The following is a 22,195-nucleotide window of genomic DNA, read 5'->3' on the forward strand; positions in this document are numbered from 1 at the left end:
CAGAAATTGTATATGTCGATAAATACGGGTTTCGACGGCGATGAAAAGACATGAGCTTGCATTTCGTCGGGTTAAGGGTCATCAACCAGATATTACACTAAGCTTGAATTCCGTTAAGGTTCTCCTGAAGGAATTCTTGGTCATTTGCATTAGTAACTGTGGAATAAATAACGCAATCGTCGGCGAATAGACGGACTCTACAGGATGGATTGTGTGGTAAATCATTAATGTAAACTAGGAATAAAAGGGGGCCAAGAACAGTTCCTTGTGGAACGACTGAAGTGACTGGTATACGGTTAGAGGAGCAGTTATTAACGATAACAGACTGTGAGCGATGTGTGAGGAATTCGTGTACCCATGAAATAACGTCTGGGTGTAAGTTAAGTCGGGAAAGCTTTATTAGTAGGCGTTTATGAGGAACTTTATCTAATGCTTTGGCGAAGTCTAAGAAGATGGCATCAGTCTGTATGTTAGCATCGAGATTAGAATGAAGATCATGAATGAATGTAGCAAGTTGCGTCTCGCATGAATGACCATTTCGAAATTATGTTGGGATGGAAAGGAAAAAATGTATGGAATCAAGGGGCTGCATTATTAGAGAGTATATTACGTGCTCCATGAGTTCACAAGGGATTCTAGTCTCAAAGAACAATTAGCGTTAACTACTGGCTATGCTGCCCAACGTTTTCGAACAGCCGCGTTATGACCAGCTACCGTCAGGTCTGCAAGAGTGCTTAAGATTCTAACATCTTGTGTCGCCTTGAATTGAGGAGAGCGCGGAAAGCAGCAGAAAGAGAGAGAGAGAGAGAATGTGTTTGTGTGTGTGTGTGTGTGTGTGTGTGTGTGAGTGAGTGAGTGAGTGAGTGAGTGAGTGAGTGAGTGAGTGAGCGCGTGTGCACACATGCGTATGTGTATGTGTGTAGAACGCACACTGGGGCCTCACCTCGGGCCCCGGTTAGTCGGTTAAGTTTTAATGCCCTGGTGCGCGAACGACTCCTGTGAAACACGAAACATGTCTGAAAGATGAGCGAGAGTGAGAGAGAGAAACACAGGAGAACCGAAAGCGGGAAGGGGAACTAGGAAAAAAGAAAGAGCGAAATATGATTTAGGAAATTGCGACAAGAAGCTAAAGGAGCGCCACGTGCGCGTATTCCTTACGGTCGAAACCGTAAAATGCAATGAATTAAAGGAAGATTATTTTCTCGCTTTAATTAAAAAGCAATCAATATAAAAGGCCATTACAGCATCATATTGTTACAGCGAATCGTCAAAATGTGTTCTGGAGTGCTGGATGACTTAATTTGTTCTGAAAAAAAAAGTAGGACAATGATGAGCCTCTATGTATAGCTGAGCAAAACGTTACATGAAACACATCCCATGTGGGAAGTAAACATGTGCCAACTACATGGCACCTACATCACTTTATTACAAAAATGCAGACAGTAATTTTGCTTGCTTTAATTGTGCATCATGGAAAGGCTCTTAATTTTATTCACATTGAAGTGAGTACATAGTGCAACCAAAACAAAACAGCTACTACACTGCATGGTTTTGGGGCGACATTTAACGCAGTCCTTGGTCATCTGTCATCACTTGCGCCGCGAAGTTCCGCGCACAGCCACCGTAGAATATGACTTCCCAGGTTGTCGCTCATTATACGTTCAGGCAGATAATTCGCAAGCATTGCGGTGTTCTCTGAACTGCCTCATCTCGCAGAGATTAACTGCTTGATTTAGCAGACTGCCATTGCTGCGCTCAGCGACACTGCGCGGATTGGGGGTTTTTCCATAAGAGCAAAGCGACTGCAACGGGAGGACAGCTATAGTGCCCTTGTACAGCAATACATTTGTGTCTTCATTGTTAATCCTCTAAAAGGCTGCAGCTGAAAACTAGCCTTATGACTTCGTTCCAGTGCCTCATGCAATTAAGACGAGGTTTCTCATGTTACTTTACCACCCAGGGTCAGTTAGTATCAATGAACGGTGAGCTAATAGGTGCCTGTAAGTCGCGTCCAATTCGCCACATTTTTTACACAATCGCCTTAATAGGTCGCAAACGTGGCATCCAACTTTTGTCATTTATAGCAATGCCGGCACATCCTTTACATCATGAAACGTCGTTTTGACATTACCGTATGAGTATAGCTTTGCCATCTTCGTCTAATTTGAGTCATTTCCTCCTTATTATCAGTTACCAGTTATGAGCGTCGACATCAAAGAACGCTGACTGTCGCGTTGTGCACGTAGCGCCCTATAAATCTGAAACCCACGCTGGAATAGCATATGGACCGAGGGCTATCGGTTCGGTTAATTAAATTGATACAAAGGTGCCTTCCGCACAACATGTAAGTAGATTGTCGACGTGGCTCTTTAAACGTTCTCTGTTTTTTATTGCGATAGCAATACTACGCCAGGTTTCGGCCCGTCGCGGAGTCCCGGGAAGGGCCACGTTTGACCTTGAACAGCCGTGAAGAAAACGAAGAAGACGAAGGGTAAGACGAAGAAGACGACGAACGTTCGGTCACCCGCAGGTAATGCTTTCGCTCCATATTCGGTTCAGCAGCACTGAACCCTTCTCATTTATATGTGGGCTGGTGGCTTACGCTCTCGCGTCCTACTCTTAAAGGATGTGCTTAAGTTTCCCCAATAGTGTAGCACCTTAAACTGATAGGGCATGATAGAGGAATAATATTGTAGGCAAAAGAAGCTTCCACACTTGCTATCGCAATTCAACTACGGTTAATCAGAGCTAAACTAAAAATACTTTTTTTCGTTTCCACGGTGCGGTGGCCGGAAGTGGAATACTCGCTCGGACATTCTGACACACATGATGCCTTGATTGACATACATCTTGTACACTATTATTTCCACGGAGGAAAAAAATCCGGTCAGAAGTGGGATACGAACCCACGCCCACGTGCGCGGACCAGAAGTGTCACTTAACCCGCTTTCAGGCAAGGTTGTACCACCTTGACTCTGGCGCCTTAGACCGCTCGGCCATTCTGACACATGTGATGCCTTGATTTGCATACATCTTGTACACTGTTATTTCCACGGAGGAAAAAAATCCGGTCAGAAGTGGGATACGAACCCACGCCCACGTACATGGACCAGAAGTGTCACTTAACCCGCTTTCAGGCAAGGTTGTACCACCTTGACTCTGGCGCCTTAGACCGCTCGGCCATTCTGACACATGTGATGCCTTGATTTGCATACATCTTGTACACTGTTATTTCCACGGAGGAAAAAAATCCGGTCAGAAGTGGGATACGAACCCACGCCCACGTACGTGGACCAGAAGTGTCACTTAACCCGCTTTCAGGCAAGGTTGTACCACCTTGACTCTGGCGCCTTAGACCGCTCGGCCATTCTGTCACATGTGATGCCTTGATTTGCATACATCTTGTACACTGTTATTTCCACGGAGGAAAAAAATCCGGTCAGAAGTGGGATACGAACCCACGCCCACGTACATGGACCAGAAGTGTCACTTAACCCGCTTTCAGGCAAGGTTGTACCACCTTGACTCTGGCGCCTTAGACCGCTCGGCCATTCTGACACATGTGATGCCTTGATTTGCATACATCTTGTACACTGTTATTTCCACGGAGGAAAAAAATCCGGTCAGAAGTGGGATACGAACCCACGCCCACGTACGTGGACCAGAAGTGTCACTTAACCCGCTTTCAGGCAAGGTTGTACCACCTTGACTCTGGCGCCTTAGACCGCTCGGCCATTCTGACACATGTGATGCCTTGATTTGCATACATCTTGTACACTGTTATTTCCACGGAGGAAAAAAATCCGGTCAGAAGTGGGATACGAACCCACGCCCACGTACGTGGACCAGAAGTGTCACTTAACCCGCTTTCAGGCAAGGTTGTACCACCTTGACTCTGGCGCCTTAGACCGCTCGGCCATTCTGACACATGTGATGCCTTGATTTGCATACATCTTGTACACTGTTATTTCCACGGAGGAAAAAAATCCGGTCAGAAGTGGGATACGAACCCACGCCCACGTACGTGGACCAGAAGTGTCACTTAACCCGCTTTCAGGCAAGGTTGTACCACCTTGACTCTGGCGCCTTAGACCGCTCGGCCATTCTGACACATGTGATTCCTTGATTTGCATACATCTTGTACACTGTTATTTCCACGGAGGAAAAAAATCCGGTCAGAAGTGGGATACGAACCCACGCCCACGTACGTGGACCAGAAGTGTCACTTAACCCGCTTTCAGGCAAGGTTGTACCACCTTGACTCTGGCGCCTTAGACCGCTCGGCCATTCTGACACATGTGATGCCTTGATTTGCATACATCTTGTACACTGTTATTTCCACGGAGGAAAAAAATCCGGTCAGAAGTGGGATACGAACCCACGCCCACGTACGTGGACCAGAAGACTCACCTAACCCGCTTCAGGCAAGGTTGTACTACCTTGAGTCTGGCGCCTTAGACCGCTCGGCCATTCTTTTTTTTCTTTATTGCCGTGAAACACAAACCAAAAATACACATGATAAAACACGTCAACTACACTTGAGCTAACGCGTACGCGGCTAAAATCTTTTCAAGTGCACCAACTCATCAAACAGAGAATGCCATTGTGGCGGATCCTGCTGCATCCTGAAAGTTTCGCGTATATACACAGCACTTTCAATAAAGTTTTCACGCGCAGATCGTGTATCTATATCTGGATGACGCACCTGCATTCGTGTTTTCCACAAACTATGGAGGCCAAGAAGCATAATTAAATCATAAGGTGCATCATCGTTATGCACTGGTAGGAATCTTATACCGTATGGAGTTAATGGAAGTTCCTTTTTAATTGTCCTTTGGAGGACGTCCCATAGAAAGACAGCATCCCAACACTGTAAGAAAACGTGTTCAATTGTTTCCGGTTTTTTGCACAACAGGCAATTTGTTGTCCATGGGACGAAGATACCTTTTTCATTCAGCCAGATTTTAACAGGGAGCGTATTGGAGTGAAGTTTGAAAAGGAACGTTTTAGCTGATGGCCTCACGGGCATCTTCTTAACTCTTTTCAAAACGTCCTGCCCTGGGCCTCCACAGTGTAATGCCCGGTAAAAAGGCACCGGCAGCATCACGTCAATGAGATCTTTATACAGTTTTTTTCTGGGAACATTGGAAAGATAATCAAAAGAAAACCGCACTTCTAGCAACTTGCACGAAAAAACAACCTCGCGCAGGTAGCCAGTCACAGTACCAGGCATGTTTTCACATGACGCAATCCATTCAGGGAGCAGCCTCTGCAATCGCACTTGCATCACAGTTCTTAGAAAGGTATCTTTTTGATCACGGAGGAACATAAACCGCGAGACCACCTGACGCAAGAACAGATGTGCAAGGCCAAGCCCGCCCCTTTCAACAGAAATAAACAAATTCGTCCGGGCGGTTTTTTCCCATGTGGATGCCCAAATAAAAACAGCAAACACGCGGTGCATTTTCTGAATTGAGGTTCGTGAGATACACAACACATTTATGAGGTACCACAGCCTCGAAATAAGAAAAACATTGCAAATAGAAGCGCGCGAAAACATTGACAGTTGCCTTCTTTGCCACGCATCCGCTTTTTCTTTCACTCTGGATGTTTCTTCCACCCAGTGCACGTTGGGATCTTGATAACATTCTAAAGGCACGCCTAGATATCGTGTTGGGAGAGCAGACCATCGCAGCTTACAGAAGAAATCAGGGCCGGCTTGCACGATAAAGTTGGAGCAAAGTCCAGACTTAAACGTTCCGGACTTAAACAAGCCGCACGTTTCGGTTCGGCTCGTGTTCACCAGAGTGACTTCCCTGAACGCCCTCAGCAACCACTTGGGGCATTTATCCTCGTAACACAATCGTAAGCCGCAAAAAGCAATGGCACGGATTTTACACAGTGCAATATTGACCGAATGTGTACATCTTACCGCCAGGACAGGGCCAGCGCATCCCTGTATCTTCCTAATTTCTCGACTTAGTTACCGAGCGTCCTTGTGTCTTAACTAAGACGGCCTAGAGTCGTAATCGCACAAGCGACTTATTCAAGTCAGGATTGAAGCCCAGTCTTGACTTCAGTCTTAAGCGGCCATGCTAGCGGCCTAATCCTTTAGACTCCAGTTAAGTCTGGACTTAGCTAAGACAGTCTTAAGATCGTTTCGTGCAAGCGGGCCCAGGTGTCACGTCCCAATCACCGTGCCAAAACCCAGAGCTTTTCTCCCAATTGATCTTGCATCCGGTTTGATCACAAAATGTTTGGACGACACCAGTGACTTCACAGATGCTCGTTCTAGTTGCACAAAAGACTGCAATGTCATCAGCGTATGCTAGCATTTTCACGTGTGCTGATTGCAGCTTGAACCCTAAAATGCGATCGCTATCAATGATAGCCAAGCAAAGTGGCTCTAAATACAGTGCAAAAAGCAGGGGTGAGAGCGGGCAGCCCTGCCTTACTTATGACCATACTGTGATGCTGTCAGTCAGTTCACCATTCACAATAATACGGGTCGTGCAGTTCGCATAAGCCATTTTAACACCCTCCACTATGACGTCACCAAGGTTAGAATGCTCCAAAATGGAAAAAAGAATTTGGTGAGAAACACGGTCAAAGGCTTTCGCCAAATCTAGTTGCATCATGGCTATCTGACCACAGAGTGCATCAACGCATTCTAATACGGTTCTTGCGACATGTATATTCGTGGCAATGGATCGACCCTTGATGCCGCAAGTTTGATGAGGCCCAACCAATGTTTTTATTACGCTTTGCAGTCTTTTTGCTAAAACCTTCATGTACACCTTATAGTCAACATTGGTGAGGCTTATCGGTCGATATGACCCCACCAACTGTCGTTTCTCCGGATCATCTGTCTTGGGTATTAGAACAATGTGCGATGTAGAGAAAGACAATGGAACAGTATTACGTTCATAAACTTCAGTGATTACACAGAGCATAAACTGAGCCGCATACTGCTGAAAAGTTTTAAAGAATGCGGCGCTTAGACCATCCGGCCCAGGGGCCTTCCCAGGTGTCAGGTCATCTATTGCAGATAGTATCTCCTGCAACGTTACCGGTGTTTCTAGGCGCGCTTTACTTTCGTCATCCAGTGCAGGCATCAGTCTTAGAAAATCTGTTCGAAAGCCGCCTACAGTCTCAAGCTTAGCGCTAAGCAGTTCTTCGAAGTGCTCTGTTACCGCACGCTGAATATCTTTAGCATCTTCAGTGATATGGCCGGCATATCTTATACTCCTTAATTCTTTCTGGCAGGCGTATCTTTTCTCGTCTGCTAGCGCTCGTTTTGTCGGTATTTCTCCAGCCCAAAGTTTTTCAGCCCTTGCACGTATAACAGCCGCTGTGTATCTTTCACTGTCGATTGTTTCCAACTCACTTTTTATCTCTCGTATTTTACTGGCGAAATGCCCTGGCACTGAACTTTCCATGCTCAAAAGAAACTGGAGTTGTTCATTCAGTTCTTTTTCTTTTTCTCTCACTTTATGCCGCACCTTACTGCTCTTTTCTATGGATTTCAATTCGATCCACTCTTTGAAGCTGTCCCATTCCGCTGCAAAACTTACTGGCCGCATAGCAAGACGATTTTCAAACTCGGTCTTAACTTCCATAAGGAACTCTTCATCAGCGAGAAGCTTGGCATTCAGTTTCCATAGGTGCCAGTTAAAGCGCGATATCTTTCCTTGACTACCAAACACTGCACTCACGAGACAACGATCACTGAAAGACACAGGCTTGACCTCATATTCAGTACATAGGGAAGCAAGATCAACCGAGGCATACACCCTGTCCTATCTAGCATGGCTATCTCGCTGAAAGTGCGTGAACTCTGGCTGGTTTCCAGTGGAGAACACACTGCCAACATCCTCAAGGCCATACTCATGCACAAGTGCATTCAACAGGTCGGAGCTTCTGTCTGTTCGAGGTTTACACTTTGCCGCTCGGTCCACAGCTGAGCACACACAGTTGTAGTCACCAAGTACAAGCAAGATTTTGTCAGTCTTCAGCCACAATTCAATAGACTCAAAAAACAATTCACGTTCGCATTCTGAATTGGGAGCATACACACACGCAACACGCCAGCATAAATTACAGTAGGTAAAATCAGTAACCAAAAGCCGACCTCTTGGACAGGCAAAAACGAACTCTACGCTTACTCCCAGCGTGTTACGTATCAATAAAAGGCATCCACCCGATACACCAACAGAATGGCATACACACACATAAGTTTGTTTGAAAAGAAGCCACCATACAGTCAGTGCTTTCTTGGCTCTCAATCTTTGACTCTTGCACAGCTGCTACATCTATATCATTATCCAAAAGGAGGCGACTGAGCTGGCATTGTCGCCTTCTCGCTCCCAGCCCTCTGATATGCAAAGTAGCTACGTGTAACGGCGAATTAAGCTTGAGAGTCATGTATTAGAACGGGACGCCCGTACCCGCATGGCGCCTACCTTCATCGTTGCGTGGCCTCCGCTTCTGACGAACAGTGGCGTATGTGTGCATGTAATGTGCTCCCAGCAGAACGTCGGGATGCATTCAAACGAAGTCCAAGCAACGTCTTTCATCTTTTTTTCTCACACACGCCCCGCTTGGTTGCAGAAGGTTCCTGACGCTGGTCGGTAGGCAGCCGACCCACAAATCGTTCAGGACACCACAAAAACTACGGAGGCGGTTTCCCCACCTGCCGCGTGTCGGCCGAGAAGTTGGGCTTCGGTCTCAAAGTTGATCTTCGAATGCCCGCAGTTTTTGGCGGCGGCTCATCACAAACACCGCCTGGCAGCTGAGTCTCCTCGAAGTTTTCCTCGTGTGAACGTTTCGCGGCAATTAAGGCCGCTTTCTCCGGCCCAACTTCCATGGCTTCAGTACAAGGAGGCTCAGTATTAAGATGCTCCTCAGCGTCAGAAAACTTCATTACGTCTTCTGACGCTTCCTTTGACGCGCTTTCATGGTCCTGGAATGGAACGTTCAATACATGCAGAGTTTCATTCTTTTCACTTGAAACCGTCACCTTATTCTTTGTTAAAACCGTCATGAAAGGCACGTCCTGTTTCGTTGACTGTCCTCTTATGTCAGCCGCCTCCTCCGCATCCACCTCATCCATTATTAACTCGGACGAGTCTTCGCTGGTCCCAGGTCCGGCAGTGCTTGCGTAGGTACGTGCACACTGGCTGTCTTCATGCCCGAACCGTCGATAGGTTCCGCAGCGAGGAATACGGCACTCTTTGAGGATGTGACCCGTACTCCGACAGCGTAGGCACAAGGGAGGTCTGCCTGGCACAACAACGAGCGCCAGCTCACCGCTAACGTTCAACTGATGTGGCAGGTCGTCCAGCTTCACGCCAGCTTTGAACTTCAGCGTTACGAGTCTAGTAGTGGAGCCCTTTTCTACCATACCTTTCACACGCCAGCGCTCCCGGGAAACGTCTGACACCTTTCCGTGCGGCGCAAATGCAGCACGAACATCTTCGTCTGGCACGTATTTTAGTAGCCAGTGAAGTTTGAGTCGCACGTCCTGGTTCGCCGGGTCAATCACCAAGCAGCGACCGTTTTTCACAGACAGCTCACCTACACTGACAGTCTTGTTGACGGCTTCAGTATCCTTGAAAGTGACGGCCCAGACGTGGCTCATCCGATACGCCCCCATTGCAATAAGATTGGGGATCAGCGAATGCTGTGCCAACTCGTCGCGGAAATCTTCCACCCGGTACGAGCGGGCCCTGGTATGGGCATGGAAAAAAAACGGTATTCAAAACAAACCGACCTGTTGGCAGTGCAGGCAAAACAACCTGGTAAGTATTTTCCTGTTCAGCAGTCCTGTTACCGCGGCCTGACATGGCCGCTGAAGCCGCTCCTGGGGAGGCCTGCATCCTGCGTGCTTTCACTGGCGTGGCCGGAAGCAGAAACCCGCTCGGCCATTCTGACACATGTGATGCCTTGATTTGCATACATCTTGTACACTGTTATTTCCACGGAGGAAAAAAGTCCTGTCAGAAGTGGGATTCGAACCCACGCCCACATGTGCGGACCAGAAGTCTCATTTAACCCTCTTTCGGGCAAGGTTATTCCACCTTGAGTCTGGCGCCTTAGACCGCTCGGCCATTCTGACACATGTGATGCCTTGATCTGCATACATCTTGTACAGTGTTATTTCCGTGGAGGAAAAAAATCGTGTAAGAAGTGGGATTCAAACCCAAGCCCACGTGTGTGGACCAGAAGTCTCACTTAAACCGACTTCAGGCAGGGTTGTACAACCTTGAGTCTGGCGCCTTAGACGGCTCGGCCATTCGGACACATGTGGTACCTTTATTTGCATACATCTTGTACAGTGTTATTTCCAGGGAGAAAAATAATCCTCTCAGAAGTGGAATTCGAGCCCACGCGCCCACGTGTGTGAACCAGAAGACTCGCTTCACTCGCTTTCGGGCAAGGTTGTTCCACTTTGAGTCTGGCGCCTAAGACCGCTCGGCCATTCTGACATTTTCTTTTCTTTATTTCCTGGTAACAATGATATTTACAGTGGGGCAAAGTTCAAGTATAATGCCACGAAGAGCTCTAGCCAAAGCAAGGGTTCACAAAGTTTCAAAAACGCTTTAGGTTAGCCAGCTCACTCAAAACTGGCATCCATTCAGGTTTCTCACTTCGGGTATTATAGATGGCGATCAGGTTGTTTATACTCTAGATTAAGTACTCCATCGCTGAGTGAGCATCTACGTCCGCGTGTCTCACAGCCATTCTCGTTTTCCATACACTTTGGAAGCCAAGCAACATAAATAAGTCATATGGCACACCCCCTTGGTTATGGACCGGCAGGAACCGTATACCGTAGGGTGTAATTGGCAAGTCCTGTCTTAAAGAGAATTAAAAAGATGCCAGCAGGGTCGTCAGCAAAAAGGTTTTTCTTCCTATTACACAGTGGTATTTTACCTGTTAAACCGCGGTTGAGGGAAAAAGGTGTATTTGTTCCGTGGTCGGTGGACTGCTTGATTTTCCATAAGCCAGAAACCATAGACCATATTTTTCTTGACTGCTGGGATGCAGTCTTTCTGTGGGATATCTTGCAGAGGACTTTATAAAATGACTCGGCCATTCTGACATATATGATGCCTTGATTTATATACACCTTGTAGACTGCTATATTTACGAAGAAAAGAATTTCCAACAGAAGTAGGATTCGAACCCACGCCCACGTGTCTGGACGAGAAGTCTCGTTTCATCAGCTTTCGGGTGAGGTTGTTCTACCTTGAGTTTGGCGCCTTTGACCGCCCGGCCATTCTGACACTATGATCGCGGATTTACGTACATCTTGTACATTGTTATTTGCACGGAGAAAAAATATACTGTCAGAACTGGGATTTGAACCCACGCCGACGTCTGTGGACCAGAAGTCTCATTTCACCCGTTTTCGGTAAAAGCTGTTGCATCTTGAGTTTGACTTAGGCCGCTCGGCCATTCTGATTTTTTTTCTTTAGTACCAGGTCACTTTTGAGCCAACATAACACGCTTACATATATTTAAAATATCTCAATCACGCTGCGATTGACGCCTGAGGTTAAAAACTACTCAACGCTCCTCCTGGTTCAGCATACTGAAACACACAGGTTGTTCATCTTGGAGATTTAACACAACACGAATATACACTACACTCAATAAAGTTTTCTTACCCAGAACGCACGTCAAGTCTGCGTGGTGGACAGCCCTACGATGTTTTCTCATTTAATGCAAGCTTAATAGCATAAACATATCACAAGGCTGGCCTAGTTCGCTTTCAACTGGAAGAAAACGGCTACCATGCGGCATGAAAGACAGGTCTTTTCTTATAGTTCGTTGCAAGATATCCGAATAAACAATTGCTTTCCAGCAATCTGTGAACCTGTGATATACAGATTCAGTTTTTCGACATATCAGACAAATGACCGTCCAGGGACATACATTTCTTTCTCCTTGAGCCATGGTTTCACAGGAAGCATGTCACTATGTAGTTTAACGATGGAACATTTACCTGAACATCGAACGGACATTCGCTTGGCACTTTTAAGAACATTGCTGCGCGCACAAGTAACGAATCTCCTGCGATAAAGCGGAAGCATAACGTCCCGAAGATCTTTGTGCAATTTTTTTTTGTCTACGTAACTCAGTTTTTCTAAAAACAACGGACTTCAAAGATGTTTAAAGCACCCGCAACATCATCTAAATAGCCCCGAACAGTTTTATTGTCATTGTTTTGCGTTGATTCGACAAAAAAGGCAACACATCACGCATCCTGACCTATAACATAGCACTTAAAAAGTTATCGCCCTGATCCCTCAAAGAAAATATTCTGAATACCACTTGTCTCTAGAAAAGATGCAGTAGTTCCAGACCTCCGCTCCTCATGGATAGAAACAAGTTTGTGCGACTGGTTCGCTCCCATTTTGACACCCAAATAAAGACCGCAAATACCTAGTGCAATTTCTGCGCACATACTCTCAACGTAAAGCACGTGAAGGACATACCACACTTTTACTACGAAGGACATATCGCAAACCGTCGCTCGTGCAAACTTCGACAGGTCTCTCCCGCCACACGTGACAGTTTTTTCACGCAATATTTCATTCTCTTCCTTCCAGTAGTTAGCCGGGTCTTCGTACTGGTCCATCGGCACTTCAAGGTATTTTATCGGAGAAATAGTCCATTACATGTTATGAAAAAAATGTGGCATTTCCTCCCAGCAACCATGCCAAAAACCACAGCACTTGGTCCAATTTATAAGATTACTGTAAACGTGCAGTACCTACTTGCAGTAATTCAACAGCCCGAGTGACAATCTCTTTATCATATGACAAAATTTTAATTTTACTAGACATTAAACAGAATCCCTGTATTCTTTAATCGCGTACCACCTTTAAGCAAAAGGGTTCCAGATAAATACCCAGCAGCACAGGTGACAAAGGACACCCCTGCCTCACATAATTGCTTACAGTTGATCAGTAACCTCTTTATTACAATAATGTTCGCGACACAGTCTTTGTAACACAGCTTAACACCCTCTACAATAACTGAGCTGAAACTGACATATTCTAGAACATTGAAAAGCACGCTGTGTACTACACGATTGAAAGCCTTTTTTAAAACCAGCTGCGTAATGGCTACATGCTCTTGCCTTTCGTCGCCACACTCCAAAATACTTCTCTTCACGTGAATGATGGTAGTAATATTACGGCCTTTAATTCAGCACATCTGGCGTGGACCAACAAGTGATATTATTACGGACCTAACTCCCCGGAAAACCCCTCGTGAAAATCTTAGACTACGTTAGTAAGACTAATTGTACTACAAAACGTACAGACCGAAGCTTTACAGGATCGTCGCTTTTAGGTACGAGCGCTATGTGGGCTCTGTGAAAAGAAGGTGGTGTAAGGCAACGCGAAGGTCGGACTTGGGGAATCAGGCTTTATTACAGACCTGAAGCCTTGGTCGCACACTGCAGCCAAACACACTCCGCGATGACGATGGGTATCTACAAGAGGGAGCAGGATGAAGATGAAGCAGCACGTTCAGCAGTGTGGAAGATGAAGCGCCACACAGTGCTCACACTATTTCGCCCGCGCAGTTCAAGCGGCCAACCTGGCCGCAATTAGTCCGCAGGATTGCGCCGAATAAAAGGTTTCATACGTGAAACGTGGACAACTTCAGTGCCACGGTAACGACAGTCCGGAGGAGGGTAAACAGGGGAGACGCGATAGTTGACCGGGGAGGTTTTTGCAACAACTGTGTAAGGACCAATGTAACGGTGCTGTAACTTGTCACAAAGGCCAGGAGTGCGTAATGGGGTCCAAAGTAACACCTCGTCGCCGGGACGGAACGAAACTTGGCGATGGGTTGCATCATAGCGGTACTTGCGGTCTTCCTGGCTAGCTTCCGTGTTGACGCGAGCAAGCCGGCGTGATTTGGCCACTCGGGAAAGGAACTGGTCAGGAAGAGAGGATGAGGAACTGGCATGTGTAGAAAGAAAAGAGGCGTCAAGAAAGGTAGCGGGAGAACGGCCGTAGACGAGGAAAAACGGGGTGTAACCTGTGGTCCGCTGTACAGCCGTATTGTAGGCGAACGTAACAAAAGGAAGTATTACGTCCCAGTTTCGGTGGTCCTGGTCGACATACATAGACAACATGTCAGAAAGCGTGCGGTGGAACCGCTCAGTCAACCCATTGGTCTGCGGGTGATAGCTGGAGGTCAATTTGTGATGTGTGGTTGAGGCCTCAATAACTTCGGCTACAATCTTCGACAGAAATGTCCGACCACGATCGCTGAGAAGCACTTGAGGGGCCCCATGGCGCAGTACGAGCGATTCCAAAAAGAAGGTCGCGACCTCATGTGCTGAGCCATTAGGCAGGGAAGCGGTCTCAGCGTAGCGTGTTAGGTGGTCGACGGCGGTGACGATCCAGCGATTACCTCGTGCGGACAATGGAAGTGGCCCGTATAAGTCTATGCCAACAACGGTAAAGGGAGTAGCAGGGCAAGGTAGCGGCTGTAGTAGGCCAGCAGGAGGAGAAGTGGGCCGTTTGCGGCGCTGACATGGCAGACAAGAGGCGACGTATTTTGCCACACTTGAGGCGAGGCCTGGCCAGAAGAAACGGGCTTTCACGCGGTGGTAAGTTTTATGAAAGCCTAAGTGACCGGCTGTAGCATCATCGTGGAAAGCCGCCAGGATACGGATGCGAAGCGCTTTCGGAATAACGGGGACCCAACGGGTGCCTTCGGAGCAATAAATATAACGGGAGAGCACGCCGTTGTCAAGTTTGAACTTTTGGAGTTGCCTGCGCATCCTAGCAGTAGGAGGGTGAGAAGCACCGGTGAGAAGGTCGATTAGGGAAATACAGTAGGGATCTGCTCGCTGGTTTGAAATAATGGCGTAGCGATCTGGAGCAGCGGCAAGAGTAGCACAGGTTAAGGTTGGGGCTCTGGACGACATTGGGACGTCGAGGGTGCACACAGGAAGGCTCGAGGAAGCACTAGGTGGTGAATCTGAGAGCGGGCAGCGGGAAAGAGCATCGGCATCTCGATGTTTGCGTCCCGATTTGAATACGACATCAAAGTGGTACTCCTGCAAACGCAGAATCCAACGGCCCAGGCGTCCAGTCAAATTTTTGAGGGTTGATAACCAGCACAGAGCGTGGTGATCGGTAACGATCGTGAAATGGCGGCCGTAAAGGTAGGGGCGGAATTTCTGAACTGCCCAAACGACGGCTAGGCACTCTTGCTCAGTGATGGTGTAGTTGCGTTCCGCTATTGTTAGAGTTCGACTGGCAAACGCAATTACCTTTTCCCGAGAAGCTGTATCACGTTGCAGAAGTACGGCGCCGATACCGAGGCTGCTGGCATCGGTGTGAAGAATGGTGGCAGCAGTGTCGTCGAAGTGAGCGAGAACAGGGTCCGAAGTGAGGGCATTCTTTAGGGTTTGGAAAGCTTTTTCGCATTCTTCGGACCAATTGAAAGTAGTACGGTCTGTAAGGAGGCGGTGGAGCGGTGCAGCAATGGTAGCGAAATTTGGAATGAAACGGCGAAAGTACGAAGACAGGCCAAGGAAACTGCGTAGTTCCTTAGTGCGCTGAGGGCGTGCAAAGTTCAAAACGGCAGCAAGCTTGTCAGGGTCGGGTCGAATGCCATCGCGGCTGACGAGGTGGCCCAGGATCTTGATTTCTTTCTTGGCGAAATTACACTTTTTTGTGTTCAGCTGGAGACCGGCGGATGCCAGGCACGTTAATACTTGATCAAGGCGGCATAAATGATCAGAAAAAGTCGCAGAGAAAATAACTATGTCGTCTAGGTAGCACAAGCATGTTTTCCACTTAAGTCCTCTAAGAACAGTGTCAATCATGCGCTCAAACGTAGCGGGGGCATTACAAAGTCCAAAAGGCATGACATTGAATTCGTAAAGCCCATCGGGAGTAGCGAATGCGGTTTTTTCTTTGTCGGCTTCGTGCATCGGTATCTGCCAGTAACCGGAACGCAAATCCAAAGTGGAGAAATATTCGGCGCCCTGAAGACAGTCGAGGGAGTCGTCAATTCGTGGCATAGGGTAAACATCTTTTCGAGTGACTTTGTTAAGTGTGCGGTAATCAACGCAAAAACGCACGGACCCATCCTTTTTTTTGACCAAGACGACCGGAGATGACCAGGGGCTAGCTGATGGCCGAATAATGTCTCGCCGAAGCATATCATTAACATTATCTTCTATGATTTTACGTTCTGATAAGGAAACACGGTAAGGGCGGCGGCTAACAATAGAAGTACCTTCTGTAATAATGCGGTGCTGTGCAGAAGACGTTCGGCCCAAGGTCGGAGAAGTGACATCAAAGGAGGCTTGGTGTTTTCGAAGTAATTCCTGCAAAGCTTGGCGGTGAGTCGCAGGAAGGTCAGGATTGATGGTGCCAAAGAGAACACAGAGAGAAGCATCGGAAGAAGCTGCTGGTGAGGAAGAGGGGGCGGTAAGGGTGGTGAGGGACACCGGGTGAATGTCCAGGACACATGGAAAACATGTCCCTTTAGTCAGCACAATGGGTTCTGGGGAAGTGTTCGAAGCAGCGACAAGCGCTGTGCCATGCTCAAACCGAACAAGACTTGGTGGTAGCGCGATTCCGCGGGTCAGATGGCGATCAGAAGGCACGATTAGCACATCTCCGTTATCAATGTCAGTAGAAGTAAGCGCGACAAGTTGTTCGCATCCAGGGGGCAACACTGAGTTAGTAGCGGCAAGCAGGCGATAACGGGGCTCGGGAGGTTCAGAAGACGGATCGCTCTCGTTCATGTAAATGACCCTGTCGCGACACGAAATGCTGGCTGATGCGGCAGACAGAAAATCCCAGCCTAAAATAATTGGGTGAGCGCACGGTGACATCACGGCAAATTGTACATGGTGGCGGACACCATCAACAAAAACTCGCACAGTACACTTTGCAGAAGGCCGAATTATTGCACCATTAGCTCCGCGGAGTTCAGGTCCATCATAAGGCGTTTTCACTTTTCGCAAGCGGGAGCACAAGTCAGTGTGTATCACAGAAACAGCGGCGCCCGTGTCAACCAAAGCCTCAACAGATAATCCTTCAATCCGCACTAAAATAATATTCCAGGGACGTTCCGGAGGATTTTTGGGATGGCCGAAGAGTGCAGTTTTCCCTCCTAAAACTGCAGTGGTCAGTTTTCCGACAGGCGGGGAATCGTCAGAGAAGCTTGACGGAGAGGCGAGGTGGAGCGGCGAAAAGGCGAAAGAGAACGGCGTCTTGAAGGCCTGTAACCAGCAGGCGGAGCGGGGCTTTCTGGCGGGGGTGATGAACGTCGGGGATAATCAGGGAATGAACGGTGGTTAGAGCCGGAAAAGCGAGGAGGGTAGTCTGCTTCAAATGATTCGTAGCCGCGGCGTTCATTCTGGAGCCTGCGACGACAGAAGCGGGAAATATGGCCTCGGTACCCGCAGTAATAACACACAGGGCGGGCTGGGCGCCAGTTGGGGTAGTATGTCGGCGCGGCGGCAGGTGGTGCCAATGCAGCGACATGAGCAGTGGTAGGCGCCGGTGGCGTAGGTGCTCCAACTGCGGGCGGCAAGGACGTGATCTGGGCGTACGTTGGCACCTGACAGATGGTAGGAGCGACCGATGTTGGCGGGGAATGGGTCATTGAGGCCAGCTCTTCTTTAACAAGGCTACGCAGGCCGGCACAAATTACCTTGAGCCGAGAGCTCTTCACGAATTAATTCGCGAATAAGCACACGGAGGTCAGCTTCGGCAGTGAAACCAAATGAAGTGGGATCAGGCTGCAGGCGTATTGACTGTAGTTCGTCAAGGCGTTGACAAGTCGATATGATGGCGTCAATTGTGGTTGGGTTCTGCACGGCCAGGGCGTTATAGGCGAGTGGACCAATACCTTTAAGGACGTGCCGAACCCGCTCGGCCTCTGGCATGGTGGCATTTATGCTCCGACAAAGTGCGAGAACGTCTTCGATATAAGAGGTATAGGTCTCATTGGACCGCTGAAGTCGGGCTTCTAGCTTCTTCTTGGCGGACTCCGTGCGAACAGTAGGAGCGCAGAAAATCTGGCGTAACTTTTGTTTAAAGGTAGCCCAATCCGGAATCGTCGACTCGTGATTTAGAAACCACGTTTTGGCCACATCCGTCAAATAAAAGGACACATTAATTAATTTAAGAGAACCGTCCCATCGGTTGAAAGCACTGACCCGGTCGTAGCTGTCGAGCCAGTCATCAGCGTCGTCGCCGCGGAGACCGGCGAACATCTGAGGGTCGCGCTGACGGCTACTGACAGTCCAAGTGGCAAGGGGAGCTGGAGTCGAGTTGGTAGCAGCCGGAATAGCGGAGTGGACCTCTTGTGTCATGACGATGGTGGTCGGGATCAAACGGCGACCAGAACGAAGCTCCAGGTGGATGCAGGTGACGAAGCAGCGGGGAAATCAAGGCGCACCTCCACCACGTGTAAGGCAACGCGAAGGTCGGACTTGGGGAATCAGGCTTTATTACAGACCTGAAGCCTTGGTCGCACACTGCAGCCAAACACACTCCGCGATGACGATGGGTATCTACAAGAGGGAGCAGGATGAAGATGAAGCAGCACGTTCAGCAGTGTGGAAGATGAAGCGCCACACAGTGCTCACAGTGGCATTATTTTTCATTTCGAATGCAAAATTTAACAATTTGTACATTGCTTCCGCTAGCTCCTGCTTAGTAACACTTATAAAAGACTGCTCCTAAGCCAATGGGTCCAGGCGTCTTTCCAGGGTGCATACCATCTGTGGCTATCTCGATTTCATCGAGAATTCTTGGTGCTCCCAGACGTTTTTTCACATAATCGTCTTCTAGGCATGAATTCAAGAAACTCGGTTACAAAACCTGCCTCTAGTTACTTTTCCCGGTCAAAAAGCATGCAGTAATAATCACGGAATGCTTGCTTTATAGTGGTATTAATTGTCACTACTGATTACATTCTTGTACTCGATTTCTTTTAGCTAATTGTTCCTTAAGGCATATTGTTTTTCATCACTAAAAGCGCGCTTTGTGGGCGTTTCGCCCATCCACAGCCGCTCTGAGTGTGCTCGCACCATGGTTCTTTTGTACCTTTCGTTATCGATAAACTCAAGCTCGCTTTTTATCTCTCGTATTTCCTTGGAAAAACTGCCGGCTCCTGTATTTTCGATGGCCAAGAAAAATACTAGTCTGCATAGTTATTTCCGTTTTCTTTTTTCACAATGATGCAACTCAGACGACCTTTCTATTGCCATCAATTTAATATCTTTCTTTAATTCTTCCCAAAATACCACAAATATTTTGTCTCTGAATCAAGTAATGTCTCAATTTTATCTTTTCTTTTCCAATGCACGTGCCATCACCCAGCTGATTAGCAATAATTTTCATAGCTGCCAATTTAAACCTGTCTTGTTTTCCTTATTTCCGAGTGTAAGCATTACTAGGCTGTGATCGCTAAACGACACGTATTTCAACGCATAGCATTGGAACAGCCAGAGCAAGGCCAATTGAACGTAAGCTCTATCTAATCTAGCTGGGCTATCTTGCTGAAAATGAGCATATGCTATGTCTCGTCCACTTGAAAATATATTCTCAATGTCCTCCAACTATCGGTTCTGGGCTATGGCGCTTAATAAATTGGCGATTTCATCGGGAATAGGTAACTTTTTATTCCTGTCTTCATGTAGGCATACGCAAATGAAATCGCCTAGCAGTATGACAGTTCGATTGCAATTCAAGAGACGATCTATCGTTTAAAGAAATCCTACGCTCTTTCTGGTTATTTGGGCCGTACACGCACAAAACACGCCCCCTTGAACCACAATAAGTTAAGTCCCAAGGAACAAAACGCCCCGCATTGCAGACAAATATAGCCTCTCCCATTATGCCCATACTTTTTCTAAGAAACAAAGTACACCCGCCAGAGGTACCGACAGAATGACACACGTAGGTGTATAGTAACGTGCTTTAAAAGGCTCACCCATGCGGTCCGCTTGCCGCTGAGTCTGTACCTTTTTGTCCTGAATAGCAATTATGTCCAGGTCATTGCGTTGAAAAAGCCGGCACACTTGATACTGACACCGTCTGGCTGCCATTCCCCGCACATTCAGCGTGCCTATTCGTAGGTGTAGTTTGTTATTTTCTGCCATTGTACCTAAGGAAATGAACCGCCTGCTTTAGCCACTTTACCTTTGCATGAAGCATCGGATAAGCGATATAGTTATTTCTGCAGTAATTGGCTCGTTGGCTCAGCTGCAGTGTAGAACAACACGCCATGTATACTACAAAACCCCCAACAATCCCCCACCTTTACCTCTGACAGATGTCACAGGAAGCTGGGACCTCGTTCTCACGGAGGCGCCGTGGGAGGCAGCCTCCGATCTGGCGGAATGTTAGGTCGGGGCCTGAAACTCACACGGCGAAAAGGCGCAGTCTTTGCAGGCAGCTCCTCTACTGTGGCTGCCACGTTACCTGCTGCGTTGTCGGAAACCCGCTCATGCGTACGCTTGGTAGTCGCAGCACTGATGCTCATGTGTGTCACTCCATTTCCTTCTTCGTTATTAATTTCTGCATATGAATCTGTACCTTCCTTGCGCACGTCTGCATTCCTCAAGCCATCACTGGCGGAGTGAGTTTATTCTTCTTGTGCTTGCAACATAGCGCCCAAGCTATCGGTATTGTCCTTGGTAAAAGGCTCAGCAAATGCGGGAGCTTTCACGGTTGGTTCATTGTTACCAGATCTGACAGCCTCCTCCAGATCTTCCTCATCCATCATGTGCTCTGCCATATCGTCGCCACTCACATGCCCGCTACATTTTTGTATGTCTTGGTACACTGGCCTTCCTCATGTCCGAACCGCCTACATACCGTATGTTGAGGCACGCGGCACTATCTTCGAATGGCCGCGTACGCTTACACCACAGGCAAAGCGGCGCCCTTCCTGGCACGACCACGAGGAATGTAATCCTAGCGACTCGCAGCTGGTGGGGCAGGCCCTCGATAGTGGTATCAGCTTTCAACAAAAGGGTGACTGTTCGCATCGAGGAACCCTTGTCCGCAATTCGTTGGACGCGCCAGTACTCCTTGAGCACATATGTCACATTAGCATATGGGGCAAGCGCAGCGTGCACATCCTCGTCTTGTACGTTACGCAAAAGCCAAGTTTGCTTTAACCGTACGTCGCGGTTCGTATGATGCGCCGCAAGGCACTTGCGTTCCTTAACGTTGATGTTGCTAAACGAGAGCATTTTCTTGGTTTCTTTGTGGCTGCTAAACGTCACCGCCCACAGATGATTCATCTAGAACGCCTCCAAAGCGAACTCTTCGGGGAGCAATTCCAGGTGAGCCTATGTGTCGCGATAATATTCTACACGAAAAGGCCTGGCTCTGATATCTCCATTAAGAACAACGGTGTTTAAAACACATGGTTCCGTGGACAGTTTAGTCAAAACAACTTAATACTATTGATTTTCCTGCACTGTAACCCGGCTTCCCCAACCTGGCTTGGCCGCTACCACCGCTCCAGAGGAGCTCATGTTCACACGTCCGTGCGCTGTGGTGGCCGTAAATGGAATCCAGACCGCTGGGCCATTGTGACACATGTAGAGCTTTGATGTCACATATATCTTGGGGACTGTATTTGTACGGAGAGAAAAAAGATTCTTTCAGAGGTGAGATTCGAACTCACGCTGACATGTGTGAACCAGACGTCTCGTTTCACCAGATGTCGGGCAAGATTGTTCCACCTTGAATCTAGCGCCTTAAACCGCTTCGACGTTTTCATCTTTTTTTATTGCTGTCGATTTTGACACTGGAAAAACACTTCATGTAATGATAAAACGTGTAGAAACGCTTTTACTTACATGACGACATTAAGTATATATTAATGCTGCTACTTAATGAGGTACTCTAATCCATGCTAGTTGGTAAGAGTCTACTTGATGCTCTGCCCTTGAACGGCCAGCTTTTGTAATGAAGTTCTCACGTACACATCGCACTTCAGTGTCTGCATTCTCGAAGTGCATCCTCGCGTCCTGCATACAGTGGAGGCCCAGGAACATAATAGCATCAAAAGTATTATAAGCTTAGTCCACATGTGAGAATTTTATGGCTTATTGATTGAAAGGAACTTCGTTGTTCAAAGCCTTGAGAAGGACTTTCCATCGCTGGGCTATTGT

General features: G+C 47.7%; 1 protein-coding gene and 1 non-coding gene across 2 annotated transcripts in view; one reads left to right on the forward strand and one right to left on the reverse strand.

Annotated features, from left to right (window-relative positions):
• Positions 1-22,195, forward strand: part of LOC146177109 (sulfotransferase ssu-1-like) — a 76,938-nt gene that overhangs the window by 37,948 nt on the left and 16,795 nt on the right. The gene's annotated exons all lie outside the window — the stretch shown is intronic.
• TRNAL-CAA (transfer RNA leucine (anticodon CAA)) lies at positions 9,997-10,117 on the reverse strand. The gene is made up of 2 exons: positions 10,080-10,117; positions 9,997-10,042 (listed from the first exon to the last, which is right to left on the reverse strand). It is a non-coding gene; the product is annotated as a tRNA-Leu (tRNA).

Source organism: Amblyomma maculatum, chromosome 10 (genome assembly GCF_055883805.1).
Source record: "Amblyomma maculatum isolate TAMU_Amacu chromosome 10, ASM5588380v1, whole genome shotgun sequence".
Lineage (NCBI taxonomy): Eukaryota > Metazoa > Arthropoda > Arachnida > Ixodida > Ixodidae > Amblyomma > Amblyomma maculatum.